The 19,857-nt window shown below is 48.7% G+C and overlaps 2 protein-coding genes and 1 long non-coding RNA gene across 3 annotated transcripts in view; 1 reads left to right on the top strand and 2 right to left on the bottom strand.

The window, feature by feature from the left end:
- LOC119387099 (ORM1-like protein 3) overlaps nt 1-19,857 on the bottom strand; it is a 465,457-nt gene that overhangs the window by 112,478 nt on the left and 333,122 nt on the right. The gene's annotated exons all lie outside the window — the stretch shown is intronic.
- The window catches only part of LOC119387096 (growth/differentiation factor 11), a 104,012-nt gene that overhangs the window by 80,057 nt on the left and 4,098 nt on the right, over nt 1-19,857 (bottom strand). The window lies entirely within an intron of this gene.
- LOC125757656 (uncharacterized) lies at nt 11,947-12,679 on the top strand. The gene is made up of 3 exons (XR_007415391.1): nt 11,947-11,988; nt 12,056-12,195; nt 12,589-12,679. It is a non-coding gene; the product is annotated as an uncharacterized LOC125757656 (long non-coding RNA).

Below are 19,857 nucleotides of genomic sequence, written 5' to 3'. Positions count from 1 at the left end.
CAGTGTACCAGGGCGGATATACGAAGAGGAAGAAAGGCTGAAGGAAAGGTCCTGTTTGCTACCCTATCCTGGGGGAAAGGGATTAGGGGGTGAAAAGATAGAAATACGATGGATGATGGCACGCATTCAGGGTCGAACAGGTGCGGCTGTCCATGCGCTAATCGGTCATTAAGTCCGGCCCATTTTATGAACAGCATGCTGACCCGCAGGTCGCAGGATCGAATCCCGGCCGCGACGGCGGCAATTTCGATGGAGGCAAAAATGCTTGTACCCAGGGGCGTAGCCAGGGGGGGAGGGGGGAGGGTTAGGGGGTTCACCCCCTCCCCCAAAATTTTTCAGTTTTGCTTGCGTATATACACACGCGTACATACAAACGCACGCACGAACATACATAAAGTATGGTTGAACCCCCCCCCCCCCCCCCCGAAATAAAAATTTCTGGCTACGCCCCTGCTTGTACCTATAGGTCTAGGTGCACGTTAAAGAACGCCAGGTGGTCGAAATTTCCGGAGCCCTTCACTACGGCGTCTCATGATCATTATGCTGGTTTTGGGACGTTAAACCCCAACAATTGTTATTTAGGATGTGGCTATATGAATATCGCATTTACGATGTGACACGGTAACGGATCAGGGGCTCGTTTTGTTTGTTAGACTCAACCCAAAGAAACCAACCGACAATAAAGCTAAGGAAGGTATACAGAGGACATTATTTGCAGTCTTTGAGTGTATATAGTGTATTAATTATGATAAGTGTAAAGAAATTAAACTGGACATTAATTTCTTAACGTTTATGTATAATAACTACTACACTACAGTTCAAAGGCGGCGAATAACGTCCCCTATGTATACCTTCCTCCTTGGCTTCTTTGTCAGTCGGTTTCACTAGGTTGTGTCTACCACGTGACACGTTCCGCATGCACATCTACACACATCTGAAGACAGTCAAAAGAAGTAATCACTCTTTGTACCAAGCAGAACTCTGCATCAGTTGCTGGCAAACACTTTTTATCAGTAAGCGAACAGGAGCCATCAAAACTACTCAAGATGTGCTTGATATATGCGCAACACCGATTCGAGGAACGAGGCATATGTGTGTCGTTACTTTAATACAGCCGCTCGCTTCCAATTCCCGGTACGCTGCTGAACTGCAGGGCCCGTATAGCTTTGGCTTCACTGCACATGTGTTGCCTTTATATATTTGTGAACCAGTGATCGCTTCAGCAGCACGAGCAACGTTCGAGCATAGCCTTGACGAAGGGCGTCGCACCCTTGCACAAGCTATAGTGTCAATGTATCCACCGCTTGAGAGGTTTGCTTGCATAACCGCGTGATACACACTCCCCGCTTCTTGCTCTGCTTCGCGAATGACGCACGCATCGCGTGTAGCACACGTTTGCACTTGGAAAGCGGGCACACCTGCAGGTAATGCATGCATGCATGCATGCATGCATGCGCGTAAACGTATTATAATACGTATAAGCGACGTCCCCCCCATACCCGGTATCAGGAGAGCGGCTTTCAACGTGCCCCACAGATCTACCGTCGAGATTGCGTGGAACGCTAAATTGACCTAATCGAAAGAGTGCAACAGGACAGTACCAATCCGAACAGCAAATCGTCCATGCATGCATGCATGTCATATGCACGTGTCAATCGATTTTTCATCTCCGTGAAACGAGCTTGGTGCCACACTTACACTCTAATCACGGTAACGTTTAGGACAGCATAAAAAGACATGTAACCTATAATTTATAAGTTACATGGCTGTTACATCAATTTTATCTTTGTGTTTTCTTCATTTCCCTCTCTCATAAAGGTTACATCGACAGTAGCGTGCCAAGTTAAAAGCTAAAGCACCGCGATGAGCATTGTAACCTTTAGATTGTAACTTATATAAGCGCAATGACTCATCCGTCAGGGGACCTACACTATGGAGTGGAAGTTTATTGATCAATGTGTCACATCGCGATCTGTCTTGTTCAAGGCTGGCTTTATCAATGGAACAGCGGATGATGTACACACAGAACGGGTCTTGACAGCAGAAAAGCAAATCACAGAAGCAGCGATTTTACATTGCGGCATACTGAGGCAAGCGATGGTGAGGTATGAACTAAAACTGGAGTTCAATAAGGTGAGCCCGCTTCCAAAACCCGTAATTTATGAAGTGACATAATCTGCACAGACATCGGCAGAAGCACAAAAACGAAAAACTATCGTATGTTGGTCAAATGTTTGTGCTAAACAACTTATTAAGTAGCTCTTATATCTATTTTGCTTTTAAGCCGCAGAAGTAATTAATTTGCCTCCAGGAAGCGTCGCATATGGCGACAAGATAAAGTACTGTGAGCACACGACAACCGACCAAATTAAACTGACGATGCGATCGAAGAACCAACCCGTGGCGCGAAAAAAATATTTTTCCGAGACTCGCAATACAATTTGTTCGAATTTCGCTGTCGTGTTGCCTGGTTTGTTTCTTTTTTTTTCGCGTTATAATTAACGGATCGTAAAGTGCGGCAAACGTCACGGGACAACATAGCACCAAACACGCTTAACCGTCATCAATTCGCCAACACGGGAGAAAAAAGGGAGTTTTAGCTTGTAACGTATACTTCTTTACGTTACCGTGTTACCGGATACCGGATGGAATCTGCGCATGCGCGAACGTTTACGGAACGTAAAGGTTTACGGAACGTAAACTACTCGCCGGATAGGCTTTACGTTTACGGCCCTATCTCGCAAATCCACCGTCGTTCGTGGCTACTCGCGATATCCGCTTCGCGGAGACTCCAGCCGCCGAGTCAAAATAAGCTGAAGTGCGAGCGCCACTTACGATCACCTTATTTCAGCCGCATTACCGAGGCTAGAGCGACGTAGAATACCGAATCCGCAAACGTGAAAAAACTAAAGACGCTGACAGGCTGGATAGGTGGCGCCATCTAGCGGGACCAAGGTGTACCAGGCGAGCACAAAACTGTTATTGCAGAAACATCGGGCATTCTACTACCAATGTAAATGCCTTGAAGCGGCATTATACGAATGAGTTGCCTTTTTAATCATTTTTTCCCCTCAAGAACACTAAGCGAAAACAAACGTGTTCATGATTGTGATTGCGAGAAGCGTCACAAGATGTCGACACCATCGCCCGGTAACCTGGTATTGCTACACCCCTTCTGCACACGCTAAAAACCTCTCTTATTATTTTTCCGCAGCGTAATTCAATATTATCTAACCTAAATGTAGTTTAAATGCAGTTTAAATACAGTTGTCATCACCATTTAGTGGTTTGCGCAAACGTAAAGGTTTACGTACGTACGCAAAGGTTTACGTTTGGGCAGCTAAAAAACTTTACTAAAACTCGAGTTCCGGTAAAACGGTAAACGTAATCCGGTAACGGTAACTTAAAGAAGTATACGTTACAAGCTAAAACTCCCTAAAGATGCCGCTGAGTTCACAAAACAGCGTGGGACGGCCGCTCCTGTAGAGAGGCCGCGTAGAGAGATGTATGAGCTCGCGGTGAGTAACAAATGTGGCGTCCTCGAGGCGCCGCTTCAACTTTATCGAACCAGGGACGGCGTCATCTCTCCTAGGCTTTGCACAGCTTGAGGTGTATGCCGGGAGTTGGATTGGATTGGATAAACTTTTATTTGGTCCTCCAAAACACAGATCAATGTGTCGCGGGCCGCTCCCACGTGGGGACCGAGAGGCCGAGCCCCTCAGCCGCCTCGCGGGCTTGGTGGACAGCCCAGAGTTGTTCTGCCAAGGACGGGCTGCGGATTGCCGCCTCCCATCTGGCAGAGGTGATGTTAGGTAAATGAGCGAATTTGGTACACTGCCAGAGCATATGGTCTAGGGTAGCTATTTCCCCACAATATGGGCAGAGATTACTTGGGTATAGTTCAGGGTAAATAATGTTTAACATTTTCAAGGTGGGGTACGTCTTGGTTTGCAAAAGCCTTAATCTAAGTGCTTGGGGCCTAGTGAGATTTTTGTGAGGTAGAGGGAAGATCCTCCGGGATAGATAAAAGTGCTTAGTGAGCTCGTTATACGTTGTGGGAATTTCCCAGTTATCCCCTTCACCATTAGAACGCATGCCCGGGGAGGCGCGGTTGGAGAGGTCTCGCGCCGCCTCGTGTGCTGCTTCATTGAGATTGGGAGGGGAGTCCTTGATTTGACCAAGGTGAGCCGGGAACCAACTCAGCAGGTGATGCGTGATTTCCTTGCCTTGTAGTATTCGTAGCGTTTCTCCCGAGACCGTATACCATTTGCGAAGGCCCGTAGTGCTGCGCTTGAATCACTGTAGATGACTTCGATATCCTCCATCGTCAGTGCTAATGCAATGGCAACTTGTTCCGCAATGATTGGGTCCTTCGTCCTGACCGTCACTGAGTTGATGACTTGGCCAGCCCGATCGACCACCACGGCCGCAAAAGCTTTCCGATTGACGTGGGAAGCCGCGTCGACAAAGGCGACCCTTCTTTGCTCGTTTGAGACCTGACAAAGTATGGTCCTGGCCCTCGCTAGTCTTCTTCCAATGTTGTGCTCCGGATGCATGTTTCGTGGTATAGGAGATACCGTGATGTTTTCTCTGATATTTTCGGGAATATCGTTGTACTTCAGTTTAATCGCCATTGGGTTCTGGTCCAGCTCCTGCAGGATCTTCCTTCCCGACCTTGTTGTAGATAGCCTCGCTAAATGCGCTCTCTCTTGGGCCTCTGCTATTTCTTCGAGAGTGTTGTGAATGCCAAGCTCTAGAAGACGTTTAGTGCTGGTGTGTATGGGTATGCCCAGGACCCTCTTGGTAACCTTCCTGAGGAGTGCATTAAGTTTCTCAGACTCTGCTCTCGACCAGTTGTGCATTGCTGCCTCATACGTGAAGTGACTAAGAACGAACGCATGCATCAACCTGATGAGGTTGTCTTCCATGAGCCCATGTCTTTTGTTGGCCACTCTGCGTATAAGGCGCACCGCGCTGTCGGTTTTCCAGGTTAGCTTGGCAATAGTCTTTCTGTTAGCACCGTTAGACTCGATCGTCATGCCTAGGACTTTGATGGCATCGACCCTCGGGATGGCATCCCCGTTACTTGTACGTAGGTGGATGTCTATCTCGTTCAATGGTTTCCATCCCCTGGGATTTAGGCCTCGACGTGTAGTCCGATACAGTAGTAGTTCTGACTTGCTTGTGGAGCACCTGAGCCCGGAAGGACGAAGGTATCCCTCTGTGATGTCAATCGCCTCTTGCATGGCGCTCTCAATCTGCCCCTCGCTTCCTCCTGTGCACCAGATGGTGATGTCATCCGCGTAGATGCTGTGCTTCAACCCCTCGATTCTCGATAATCTCTTCGACAGCTCAATCATGACAAGGTTGAACAGCATTGGGGAAATCACTGCACCTTGTGGCGTGCCCCTTGCTCCTAGTTCAATTTCTGCGGTCTCGATATGTGCAACCTTCATCACTGCTTTTCGATCTGTTAGAAAGGACCGCACGTAGTCATGGAAGACTTTCCCAAGACTGAGCTTGGAAATCGCTTCGAGTATGAACGAGTGGTAGATGTTATCGAACGCTCTTTCTAGATCCAGGCCCAGAATGGCCCTCACGTCTCTGGTTTTGTTGTCGATGATCTGGTGTTTGATAAGCTTCATTGCGTCTTGTGTGGATAGCCCTGCCCTGAATCCAACCATATTGTGTGGATAGATGTCATTATCTTCCAAGTACTTGTTTAGCCTGTGCAGTATGGCATGTTCTGCAACCTTGCCGATACATGATGTCAATGATATTGGCCTCAGGTTGTCTAAGCTAGGGGGCTTCCCCGGCTTTGGAATAAGAACCGTGTTGGCCAGCTTCCACTGCTCCGGCACCTTGCCTTTTCTCCATGCTTCATTGACCATATTCTTTAGGGTCTCAATTGAATCGTCATCGAGGTTACGAAGTGCCTTGTTTGATATACCGTCCGGGCCGGGGGCGGATCTACCGTTAAGATCATGCAAGGCTCTTCGTATATCCTCGACGTTAAAGTCGCCTTCCAGACCTGGATTGGGCTTACCCTGGTACTCTCCACTTGGGGGTGCCAATCCTCTTTTGGTTGGGAGGTACTTATGCACCAATCGCTGTACGACTTGCTTTTCCGTAGAGGCCCCTATCTCTTCATGCAAGATTCTAGCGATGACATGCCTTTGATTCGATTTGGTGTTGTTTTCGTTGAGGAGGTGTTTTAACATATTCCATGTCTTGCCGTTGCGCATCTGACCGTCAACTGAGTTACAGATTTCGTCCCATTGCTGCTTAGATAGTGTGCGACAATGTTCCTCTACTGATCTGTTTACCTCAGCGATCTTCTTCCTCAACCTTCGATTCAGTCGCTGACCCTTCCATCGGTTCAACAGCGCTTGCTTTGCCTCAAGAAGATGAGCGAGACGGCTATCCATTCTCTCAACCTGAAGATCCGTGATAATGGTCGAGGAGACAGATTGGATGTCCTCTTTAATCTGCTTGACCCAGTGCTCTAAGCTTGGTCTGTGGTCGTCTTGTTCCCTTTCCGTCCTTAACTTTCTGAACTTATCCCAGTCTGTGTAGTGGAATTCTCTCTGCTTCTTACGCTCCGCGGGGAAGGTGGTGGCAAGAATGCAGTGGTCACTCCCGAGGTCTACAGCGAGGTTCACCCACTGCGGCTTCGTGATGTTCTTTACAAAAGTAAGGTCGGGGGTGGAGTCTCTGCAGGAGGATGTACCAATCCTAGTTGGGAGGCTCGGATCCGTGATTAGGGTGAGATCCAGTTCACTGGTGATTTGCCAAAGTCTATTTCCTTTGCCAGTGTTGTACTTGTAGCCCCATGTATGGTGAGGGGCGTTGAAGTCACCAGCTATGACGAGTGGACATTTCCCGGCGATACTGACAGCTTTCTTTAGAATCGTCTTGAACCCTTGCTTCTGTTCCTTTGGACTGCTATAAATGTTAAGTATAAAGATGCTCTGGCGATTGCTGGTACCCGGCACGATCTCTACCATGACGTGTTCTAACTTGCCCGTGTCTATCTTGAGGTCGTGTGTAACGTGCGTTGGTTTGTTGCATATGAGAGTGCATACTCCCCTCCCTTCGGGGTTCCCAATTACAGGCCGGAATCCGGGCAGCGCTGCTTGTGATGAAAGGGTTTCCTGTAACAGTACGATATGAGGCTTTTCTTTACTATTCCTGATATACTGCTGTAGAGTTGCCTTCTTTTTAAGGTAACCTCTACAGTTCCACTGCCAGATACAGAATGCCTCATTTAGCGCCGCCATCATGGTTACAGAGACTGGCAGAGCCTGATGCTGTACCCGGCGACGGGTTCGTTATCACTAGTGTTGGTGGCCGGAGAGGTGAGTTTGGGGCATGTGGAGGTACTACTGTGTTATGCAGGTAGGCTTCGACTTTTGTGATGCGTACATTCATATGCTCTTCTAGTGTCGCGACGCTTGATTGTAGCTTGCCCATCTGCTCGCTAAGATTTGCTACTACTTTGCTGAGCGTGTCTAGGACGCCTTTCATCTCTGACATGGTCGTTTGCTTGGCCTCCGCGTGTTCTACCGTTACTGCCCTCTTTTTTGGTGCTCTCGAGTCCCCCACGTTTTCAGCTACAGAGACGTCAACTGGCTTGGGCGTCTGCTGTGAAGACTTCGTGCTCGTTAGCGTAGTGAGAAGACTTTTGATTTCTTTTAACTCTGCTAATAACCTCTCATTCGATTTTGCAAGCCTCGCGTTTTCCTGCTCTAGCTGTGCGATTCTATCATGCTCTGGCAGCTTACCTGTCATCACCCCTGCCGCTCCGTTGTGCGCTCGCTCAGCCCAGCTGCCTTTCGTTGCGTCTGCATGCGTCCTCGCCGGGTTTGAATCCGTGACCTCGAACTGGACGCCGGGCATCTGGCCACTCGGGCGGCTTCCAGGTTGCTGCTTCCCCAGAGGGCGGCCTCGAGAGCTCGAGCGCCCCCGTGTTTGGGAGCGGTCCCTCGATCTGGAACCTTTTCTGGAGCGGGAGCGCCCCCTGCAGTGGGGGTGCCCATCCTGTCCTTGTGTACTCTGGATGCTTTGGGTCCCGATGCCTGGGAACTGCTGCTCGTCCTTGAGGTCTGGACTCGATGTCATTGATTCGTCACGTCCTTGTGCGGCTGCTCGCGATCTTTCCCATCGCCTGCGTCTGACGACGTATGGCACTAAGAACCTGTTCTTGCACTCCTTGTCTGCTGTGGGGTGGTGACCGCCACACAGCTTGCATGTTGGATCGCACTGGTGCTGCTCATCTGGATTCTTGATCTCACAACCTCTGCAGATGGTTTCACCTGGGTTTGGACAGACGTCAGCTCGATGTCCCAGCTTCCCACAGACGTAACAAATGTCGACGTGTTTGCGGTAAAGGGAGCACTGTAAAAGCGAAGGGCCATATCTCACGAACCTCGGTACTTTGTGTCCTTCGAACGCTATAATGATTGTCCCAGTGTCCTTGATCCTCTTGGCCTGCAGTGCCAGCGGGTTGTTCGCGTTCACAATCTTTCGGTTCAGAATGTCCTGGGTGTCGCTTATGGGGATTCCACGAATCACTCCTTTACACGTGTCGTGGGGTGCCGTGGCGTACGCGCTAACCTCAAACACTTTGCCGCCAATGTCGATATTCTTGACCTTGAGGTATCTTGAAGCTCTATCTTGGTCCGGGGTGCTTGCCACCATGATGTTCTGCTGCAAATTGGGACAAATGATGTCCTGCATGGCCTCCTCCTCTTCGACGCCGGCCGCTAATACTATTGCGTCAGCCACGGCTCCAGCGCCAATTCTGGAGATGTCTAGTCCTCCTCGTGGTCGTATCACAATTTTGCTAAAGTCCTTGGGCAGCGGTGGCATGCGCCCCGCTTTTACGATCCTGTTCTTGGTGTCATATCCACTACGACTGGCTCGAGCGTCTCCCTCAACGCCAGCCTTGGTCGAGCCCTTGGCTCCGGAAACGCCAACCGCGGCTATCTTATTCCTTGAGCGTCTCATTTCTGCTGCTTTCCATCCTAAATCTTCCGTGCAATCTTCTGGAGAGATGTCCTCTCCCTCTACTTGGTATTCCATCCTCAGTGGCCGCTCCACGGACGCGCAGTGCGTTGAGTCACGTTGGCGCCGAGCCGGCGCATCGGCGGCAATCGCGTCCTTGGTTAGGCTGAAATCCTCCGGCGGCGTGGTCCGAGTAAAATGTCGCAAAAATTGCTTAATGTCCGCCTACCGGCACAAAGTTGGTGTCCGCTTGTTCCTTGAAACCTTAGACACAAGATGTGACTAAAATTTAGGCGAAAAATCCGCGGATTCCACACGAAAGCATTCTTGAAAGCAGGAGCCGATCTTCCCGCGTCCACACAGCTCGGTCCCGGCCGAGCCTATGCCGGGAAGAGCATTCGAATGCGAGGCGGTTGGTGCGGTTGTTGAAGTCGCGTTTGTGCAGTGCTGCTCTTTGTTTCATCGATTTATCCAGGTTTTACACTCCGCGCTTTGTTGACGTGCGTGGTCTAATCGTGTTGTGTACGTGATTGGCGTGTAACTAGTGATACAGCACGCAAGGACAGTCATTAACGTGCGCGATCCGCCGCAAATCAGCCACGAGGCATTGCAACGGGCACGTTCAGTGGGCTGCGCGGCCGTTGCGACGAGCTGCATTGCTGATTCTTCGCTTGAGACTGGCAATTGTCGAGCGGGTTGCATCCGTTGTTACGTTGCCCGAAGACAGTAGTAAATGTGATTTGCAGGTAAGCAATATTCTCTCTTCAGTACGTTATTTGCTTGTGTATATGTACTTATGTCGCGTGTTTACCTGAATTCATGCTCATGCTTACGCTACTGTACGAGATGGGTCGTGTCATACTTCTATGTTTTAAATAAATCGTGTCATACTTTTATGTAATGCATTGTTATTGGCAGTATTTGCTCTGCGTTTGACATTACAAGATGAGTGTTTGGGCGTATATTATCAAACATCCGACTAAGATCATTCGTTATCATACACGTTTATGTGAGAAGAGATGAAGGACAGAAGTTTAACCCTTCTTGCTGTCGCCGTCTTGGTACCTTCAACACGCTCGATGAAGGCTGCAACCACGGTGTGAAATACTGTAGGCGGCATAAACAAAGTGCCCCAGATCAGCTTTGCCCAGACGAGCTCTGCGTACGCAGTAACTCGCTCCTGTCAATGGCAGTCTGCGCTGTTTGTCATGTCCTTGTCACCGGTACATGATATTTCGTGGCGTCTATACGCAACCTTTCGCCATGCTTCAAACTCGGGTGCGGTAGTTTTAGGTGGACGAGTGAGGGTTTAAGGCGGTAATGCGGGCTAGTTGGTTGTGATCACTGGTGTTCATTTCGTAGCGCAAAGAAAATTAGACACATTAAAAAAAAAGCCCTCGTAGAGTGATATAGCGCGTCGCGCCTGTGCAACGGGTTTTTGTGTGTTTCCTTGCAGTAAAGTCAGTTGATCTCTAGCGCCCGTCCTGTCTACGTGTCCTCTCTTGTCTTTATAAATTGTTTTGCGCTACCGAAATGAATTAAGTACACGAAAGACAATGAAATGGCGTTAAGAGTGCGTTTTAAGTGTAGTTTTAAGTGTCTTAAAGGAAATCACAGCATCCTTCCGTGTGTAGCTGAATGTAGCAAACCCGAGGCACTGAGCCGACCGAAGTAAACATTTGATACACAAACACACAAAAGGACGTTTATGACGTGAAAAAATAAATGGCTAAATCCAGTGCTTTGGCTGAGCACGTTTCAGGGGACACGCAATCGACTGGGGGAAGGCACGTGCTCGCGCTAGAGAAAAATGACTGTCACGACGTCTTTATCTCGAGTCGCTCTTGATACCGACTACTCCGTGTGTGTGAATGCGTACGTGTGTGTGTGTGTGTGTGTGTGTGTGTGTGTGTGTGTGTGTGTGTGTGTGAGTGCGCGCGTGTGTGTGTGTGCTCGCGCGTGCGTGTGTGCTCGTGCGCGCGTGCGTGTGTGTGTGTGTGCTCGCGCGTGTGTGTGTGCTCGCGCGCGCGCGTGTTTGTGTGTGCTCGCGTGTGTGTGTTTGCGCTCGCGCGTGCGTGTGTGCTCGTGCGCGTGCGTTTGCTCGCGTGTGTGTGTGCTTGCTCGCGTGTGTGCTCGCGCGTGTGTGCGTGTGTGTGTGTGTGTGTGCGCGCGCGTGTGTTTGCTCGCGTGTGTGCTCGTGCGCGCGCGGGTGTGTGTGTGCTCGCGCGTGCGTGTGTGCTCGTGCGCGTGTGTGCTCGCGTGTGTGTGCGCGCGTGCGTGTGTGTATGTGTGTGCGCGCGTGTGTGTATGTGTGTGCGCGCGTGTGTGTGTGCGTGTGTGTGTGTGTATGTGTGTGTGTGCTTTTTGCTTTAGTCGGCTCAGTGCCTCGGGTTTTCAACGTCACCACGCATCAACCCAACCAGACGAGCTTCCGTCAGACTTCAAACATCTGCGTCTTGACCTAACTTGAAACCTTACCACAAATATATGCTGAAGTCATCTTCATTCCATAGTTGCACTCATACAGATCACAATGTACGGCATTCAAAATTCAGATAATTCATGCTCATACGCTGCTGTAAGAGTTGGGTCGAGTCAGAAAAATAAATTGTCATGCTTTTACGCATTGTTGCCGGCAGTATTTGCTCTGCGTCGCTCGATTACGTCTAACTGCTTCGCTATCAAAACGGGGCAGCTGAGAATATGTTACGCGATAAGCGGTACGCTGTGGCTTAACGATTTTTCAGATAGCACGAATGCCAGCAATCGTGCGACGTAGGAGTTCAAAGGGGGACTTGGTCAGTGTGGTTGGTATGTCTTTCGATGTCCTTAGTTCCTTGGCGATAAAAATTTGTTCTCTGGCACTGAGATAACTTTTTTGTGTTCTCGTTCTGTTCTAGGGTGCAAGCAACGTGTCATTGTGGTTAGCAAAAATGAATCAGTATACATGTGATTTAACTGTCAAAGCCGGAATGTTTAAAGGTACGTAGACAACACAAATGAATTTTTTCCCGCCATATTAAATGTGTTGCGTTGGAAATGTTTACAGCATACATCCCGCCCAAGGCATGCTGGGATGATCTCCTATCAGGCAGCTTGGAAACTTCCAGACGCCGATATGCCTTACGTTCGGTGCAGCCGAGGTTATGAACTGTCAAGTGGAATATGCCCCTTGAGGAAAACAATTAGGTGAGCATATTGAAGCTCCACGTGAAATGCCAAGTATGGTCACTGAAAAATGTAAATTGCAATGTTTCTGTTTCTAATCACCTGCTGTCGTGTTTCTGCTACTAAACTGTTACTTACATTATTGTATTGCTAACTCTTGTGCTAAACACAAGTAAATTGCATTTGGGATTAACGTGCGTTTTCAAATAAGATTTTTGTTTTCCGATAAACGTATTGCACAGGATAGTAGATTTGAGGAACGCTTATGTATTGGTCAAGTAACACCCCTTTTTTTTTGGGGGGGGGGGGGGGGGGGTGTTGGAGTATGTGTCTCACATTACGTGCTATCGGCAGTTGTGTGCAAAGTGGCAGTAACCGTTGAAATAGTGCAAAATAACGGTTCTCTCCATTTAGGATCGACTGTCCAGCGAGGAGATTGCGGAATCAGCAACTGACATATTGACTGATGCAACATGATGGTGCGTGCAGCAAGAGAGGGTTTGACTGCAGATCCTGACCACCTGCTCCTGTATATTTGTACCAACCACAGGCGAAAACAAGAAGAAACGCTTTGAATACCTGCGGTCTTCTATCAGCGAGACAAGTCCCTGAAGCTATAAATCAATAAACTTCGATGTATTCTGCTTTGGAGGTATAAAGCAATGAAATATGAATTCTTTTCGAATGGTGCATGTTTCTTTTCTTCATAAAATTTCTTGTGAGCACGCACAACCCGAGCAACAAAAGTAAAGGACTGACAATCACCCTCTTTTTGGCTGCCCTCTGGGTTTCAGCTGTCCTGCAGTACCAGCGTTTATGGTATGCCGCACACACTAGTGTCTTAAGGAGAAGCACGACGCTGATCACGTATTATTTGCAGGGGCTCCACTCAGTATCACCGCTGTACCCGTGGCGCACCCACCCAGATGTCGCCTAACAAAGGGTATGTGCCTCTTTTTTCTTTCGATCTTTCTGCGACACATTTCGGACCACTCGCTACACGCATGATCGGCCCAGCCAAGTGTCGCCTAGCAAGAGAAGCGTGGCTCTTCCTTTAGGGCTTCTTTCTGTGCACGCCTAACCTTTTGTACTTCTTTCTGCGGCTTTATTATGCAGCGTACAAATATGTACACAGAGTAATGAGAACTTTCACGGCGGTGTCATATGGCCTGCCCTGTCCTGAATACACACGCTGGAGCTTTGGAATAATTCTGGTACATGTCTGCATAGATCACGACAGTTGCAGTGTCCGTGGCAAGAGATGTACGCTGCCCTAATCGCAAGAAAAAACACAAAACAATTTCCTTTGGAGTTGGCTTAGAGCTTGCATACATCATAACGTCACACCTTCGCCCACAAGCATCGCGTCGTTCAAATGCGATCTGCCACTAAAACGATAATTAAGAAGAGCAGGTGATTGACAAATATTCTTAATCATGAGTTGCGCCATGTGTATCAGACAAGTATCCTCTCTTGATCCAATTACGTAGATGCTTAAGCATTACAATTTGCATCTCTCGAGAAAACCGCGTTCCGGCTCTTGATATGCGCTCTTGGTATTATTGTATGTTTTGCGTATGCATACACTTGCATTTACTGCGTGTTTTTCTGATAATATCATTCAGCATTCGTATATAATATGCACAAACGTACCAGCCAACTACTTATTACGCGATGATTTCAGACATTTCTTTGGGTTTTGCGAGAAGTACGTAAAACTGACTTAACGTGGCGTATGGCGAGTGGTCTGTATATCAATTTTGAATATACTCTACGCCGTGAGGAGCAGTGTTAATTCTCCGCGCACTTCTTTACCGCCTTCAGCAGCTTCCCTGCTTTGTCAACCTCATATTTTGTCAGTATCCACGTTTCCAGTGCTGATCCCATATTTGAAGGTGAACAAAATCGCAAATAGCCCTATAACAAACAGACGGCTGGTATTTATTACCGGATAAGACACAGTTTGATAAGCACGAATCACACAGTCAATGAAAGTGCACGAGCAGGAGAAAAATAATTGAAGTGTTATAATCACGCCAGCCTATGCTTAAACTGGACCAAGAGAGGATGGCCTTACACGTATACCATGATACTGTTATAAAATCTCTGGTCTTCACTGATATTGACGGGTCGACCTCATTTTAATAATAATCGCGGTTCATCATTGCTGTAGTGCATGCTAACTCCAAGTCGCCTCGAATATGCGAATGTTTTGTTAGCTGCCTCTTCTAATGAGCGAAGGCGACGCGTTTGGCCTCGGTCACCGCAATTGTCACATTCTATAAGCAGTCATGCACTTGATTTATTACAATGCGCCATCGCGTGTGTTCCGAGAAGCACCTTCCATGTGACACCTTCCGCAAAGGTTCGCATTTCTTAGCGTACGTATATGGACGGTGTATTAAAACCGCACAAGGAAGCGCGGAAAAAACACGAGGCATGCGCAGCACGAAGTGCGAAAGAGTGGAAGGCTGTGCTTCCGTTGCTGTGGCACAACTGGCTGATCCATGTGATGAGCGTAACCTCCTGGAATGCGTCGAAGAAAGAAGAGCGAAGGAAAGAAGAGGCGCAGAGCGGTGGCCGTATAAAATCTCCTGCAAGCCGTTTTGTGTAAACACTATACCGTGTACTGTACAACGTAACCACTATTTTTACGTGATGTGGCCGTATAAAATCTCCTGCAAGCCGTTTTGTGTAAACAGTATACCGTGTACTGTATAACGTAACCTCTATTTTTACGTGATATGGCCGTATAAAATCTCCTGCAAGCCGTTTTGTGTAAACAGTATACCGTGTACTGTACAACGTAACCTCTATTTTTACGTGAGAATGCTCGATACTGTGAACGGGTACTAAAGGTTACTAGATAACTTCTATTTTATATGTACACAAATTTGTGAAAATGTGCACCTTTAGTAAACGTTACCATGCTTAGAGTGTACACGTATTACGCGTAATTATGGTCTCGCGCGAGACGCCCGTGGCAATTACGCCGGCGCATACACTTTGTCGCACTCGGCGCGCAACCCTTACAACTTCTGATTGCAGCTCGATACCCCTCGCTCACCTATATATAAGCTATGGTTGTTGAGACCTCTGTCTATACTTCACAGAATCGAATTTTTGTTTCTTGTTTACTCAAGTACTGGTAAAGGAGACTACATGCACATCGTTTTCTATGCTGCGTTCTCGAGGCGGGAAGCAGGAGGAAACAGAAAGGCAAGATGCAGTGAGGTTAACTAGAAAACCGTCTGTCTGGATACACGCAAAGGGAATCGAGAAGCACCTGGAAATATATGAGAAAGAGATAGAGGTGCTGTGAATGTATGTCGCCTAAGATTAATCAACAAATTGAATGTAGGCGCAAATGTAATTTGGACAGTAAGCTTTGCCCGATGTATCTCGACGCTACCAGCAAAAACCGCTTCATTCCATCCTGACATACATTAACCACAGATAGCATCTGGGCATATTTACTCGGCACAACGACCCAACTGGACTCGGACTAAAACAAAAGGTTCTCTCTCTTTCTCTGTCCCGACAAAGACTTTCAGTCCAGCCTATTCCACTGCTTACTCTCGCCACTGTACAATGTCTATACACTGAGACCTTCTCGTGTATCGCCTATATTAAACCATAACTGTCAGAGCATTATAACATCTCTTTTCGAATATGACGTCGTAAGGTTGAGTTCGGATAATGCTTTTTGCCGTCATTGCAGGATAGCTTGTGCACGTCGGCTATGCGAACAAACATACATCGCGAACCTATATAACGAACCTTCGATGGTCGTAGAAGCCCGCGGAGGTTATAACATGCGCTCCAACCAGCGTCCAAACGCCGCAGCGGTATAAATCACCTCGTAGAATGGGACATTCTATTTAACCGCGCACCTCCTATATATATATGTATATATATCGACGCGATACACATACCTGCACACACAAATACGCGCGTTATCCGGGTGAAGTGGAATTCCTTGAATGTGTCCGTTCTCGACATATACGCGCATTCTCTCACACGGCATGCATCACGTTTCGGGTCACGGTGCGAGCGTATATATAAAAGCAGAGCGGCACACAAAGCCGGGTACCTGGATTTTTTTTTTTCTCCGTATGGGGGCGAGCTATGCGCCTTTAGAGCACCGCGAAGATCGAGGTTGACACGAAGAAAAACGCTGGCATTCCATGCTTACAGCGCATGCAAGGCACAGAAAAAAAAAAAAAAAAACGAGTCGGTGGGAGTGCAGGAAATCAGGGTTTCAGGCTATATAGGAAAGCAGCTCACGAGCGGACAATAGGAATCAGGCCCGATTCTTCGGGCATGTCCCCGTCGCGAAGGGGTCACGGGCCAAGGGAAACGCGTCGCGGGGTCGTGACCCCAGAGAAGGGGTCCCGCGCAGGTGGCAGCGGCTTCTCCCCGACCTCGCAGCTGCTGACCAGTGCGGGACGCGGTCCGGCGATTGCTGTCGTGAACACTGAACTACACACGGTGAAAGGAGTTTTATTCACGGAGGTGAGCAAAGCGAACTATTTCGTTGGCCCAAAAAACGCTGCTCATCTTATATACGACAAGTGTTGACACTACGAAAACGCTCTTTGCTTGTATACAGGAACGATTCGAAAGATAATCTCAGGAAGCGTTTGCAAAGGGACGGGGAGAATATGCATCATTACTAAAGAGAAGTGGTGGCTTATAACCTGCTGGGGCGGTATACATGTTCAGAGAACGCTGCGTTGCGGATGAGAAGCTCCACGGTGTAAAAATTATGTTCTGTCTTTCTATTTCTATATGCAACATTTATATGAACCTAGTTTCGTTAGTGTTTCGCCGTGACATTTTGCATTCCGCCACACTTATATATCATGGATTAAACTCAAGAGGCATCACACATTTCACTGGGAAGCCCGTTCCGCAAGCCCTGGCGTGATCAGCAACAGGTAAATGAACATGTATACATACATACATACATACATACATACACACCTACATACATACATACATACATACATACATACATACATACATACATACATACATACACACACACACACACACGTACATACATACATACATACATACATACATACATACATACATACATACATACATACATACATACATACATACATACATACATACATAAGGATACATAGGATACATAAGGATACATAAGGATAGCCAATGCGTTTATGCGTATGAAGCATGCCTGCACGAGGATAGGGAAGCTCTTATAAGCAGAGCATATGATGGGCGCCTGATCAGTGGAAGAAGTCCATCCACGCAGTGAATGCCTAACATGCGAACCCGACCGGCGAACTCCTGAGGTATAGTTGCCTCTTATTAACCAGCGGCATGCAGCGCCAGGGGAGGGGGGGGGGACACAACATTTCCGCCGCCCACCCTCCCTGCACCCCAAGAACAAACATATCGTCAACACCACGCATAAGTTCCCTGCCCTCGTCTTCCCCCCCCCCCCCCTCCCAATTTGGAACTCACTAGTCGTGGGTTCCCCTCCAGTAAAAAAAAAAAAAATCCTGGCGTCGCCCCTGTTCGTAACGTAGTGGTTACGTAACATACGGTGCTCGCCCGGCGAGCCTCATTCCAAGGGAGGTTAGCACGTTTCTCGTTGCCGCAACAGGTATACCACTATTTCCGGATTCTGCAGCCGCTGCCACAGGCCGCATTTCTTGCAACATCACGTATGCATATATATATATATATATATATATATATATATATAGGTCCGGGGTTATGCGCCCATGGCATACACACATTGCACTGGAAGCCGATCGACGTGCATGCTGCAGGCTGCGAACAACACACGGGGAAGCACTGGATGCGTGCATGCATGGCCCGGTCGCAGTGCCACGCTTTCCATCAAAATGTCCCAATCTATGCAAATGGGCGTCTACGGCCGACCACAGCAGCACGCGAGAGCGGCGCTAGCAGTAGCTGCGCGGCACGCAGTTCGATAATGTGTCGCGCGACCCTGCTGCCCGGAAACCGGTAAAGACGCCGGGACGCCGATATTCGCTGGCGCCGCGGAAGAAAACGCGAGACGCGTGCCGTCGGCTGCTACTGCTGTTGCTTAGCTGGCTATAGTGCACGCTGCGGGAGAGTCGCATTCCACGGTCGACGCCGCCGAGGCGTCGTCGCTCAGTCGTGTCTTCTCCTCCGCGGCCAAACTCGGCGGCACGCGGAGGAGCGCAGCAGCTGACCGGCGCCCTCGCTGATGGGAGAAATTTCTCCGCGACGCGCTACAGACAGCGCCAGGTATGCGGCGCGCCGGCGAAGAGAAGAAACAGAAAACTGGCTCGTTTCAAATGAGACTGCTTCGCGGCGCCGAAATCGATGCGCGCAAACCACTGGCATATGTATACACTGGAATGCCCAGCATGGGGGCAGGAGTCCGATCTCTTAAAGGTCTCGAGCCTGTATGGAAAGCACACTGTGGGCACCGCAGCGTACCATATATGCATGCTGTTGCGCGTGCAGCTATAGCGGCGCTGGAACATTTGTTTCCTGCTCGATAGATGTCTCGACATTTAGTTTTTGTTTGGCTCCTGGTGATGCTGCAGAGCTGTATCAAAACGTGTTCTCGCGCAAGTGCTTCCTTTGCCAAATGGCAGTGCCCAGCTGATTATACTGCATGTCGTTGTCTTGTTGTGCAGTCGCGCCAGTTCTGCTGCTGTTTGGAAGGTATATATATATATGATAAAACCGCTTCCTTCAGCTCCCATGGTTGGAGCCAATTGATTGCGGAGGGCGCCCCACACTTAAGCTTCCTTCGCTGGATGCGGCGCCGGCGACAGCTCCATGACTGTGACAATACACAAACGCCTGGGGGCTGGGGCTTATGCATGCAATGGCTGAATTTGTTCTTGGAACAGCCCAGGCGGCGACGCGTTGAGGAACCTGCGTTGCGTGCATGCATTCACATGACACATCCGGTGGGATGAGCCTTTTTCGCAGAAAGGTCGATATGACGCGCCGGGGGCGTCCATTTCCGAAGTGAAGGTTATGAAGGATGACGTATATGTGTCCGCTGTTGTAATTTTGTGTGCAGAACGATGCTTTCAGGTCGGGATGGGGAGCTGGCGAGCGTGATTTCCGGCCCTTGTGTGGTTAAAACAATAATTCACCTGTCAAGCCGGACAAGGTCACGTATACTCCATTTACCTTCGGGACAAGGGAATGACCTCAAGGACACACCGTGAAGCGACGTCGACTGAAGGCATATTAGCGGTGACCGACGAGTGAGGATAGAAACCTATGCCCGTGAGAACTAATGCACCATCTCTGCGTCAACGAATTGGAATCGTTTTTTATAGCATCTAGAAATGCTGACTCTGGGATAATAAATGCAAAGATCTGCCCGACTGCTTATCCCGGCCGCATATCGATGGAGGCAAAATTCTAGACGACCGTGCACCTCGTAATCATACACCGCGGTTTTGGGACGCAAAACCACAGATGCACTGATGTCGTCAACGGCTTTCACTACACAGGTCCTGGTTAAATGCTGGCTATATCCAGGAAACCGGACGAAAAATGTCCGGTTTTCTGGCTATATTACTTTAAGCGAGGCCTGATTAAGAGTGTAGGTAATTACAGCGCGTAAAAGAGGCGCTAGGACAATGAAACCCACGAATGATGTCTACAACAGAAAACGTATAGGCT

The sequence above is a fragment of the Rhipicephalus sanguineus genome, chromosome 3 (genome assembly GCF_013339695.2).
Source record: "Rhipicephalus sanguineus isolate Rsan-2018 chromosome 3, BIME_Rsan_1.4, whole genome shotgun sequence".
NCBI lineage: Eukaryota > Metazoa > Arthropoda > Arachnida > Ixodida > Ixodidae > Rhipicephalus > Rhipicephalus sanguineus.
This window is presented reverse-complemented; position numbering and strand designations above follow the sequence as displayed.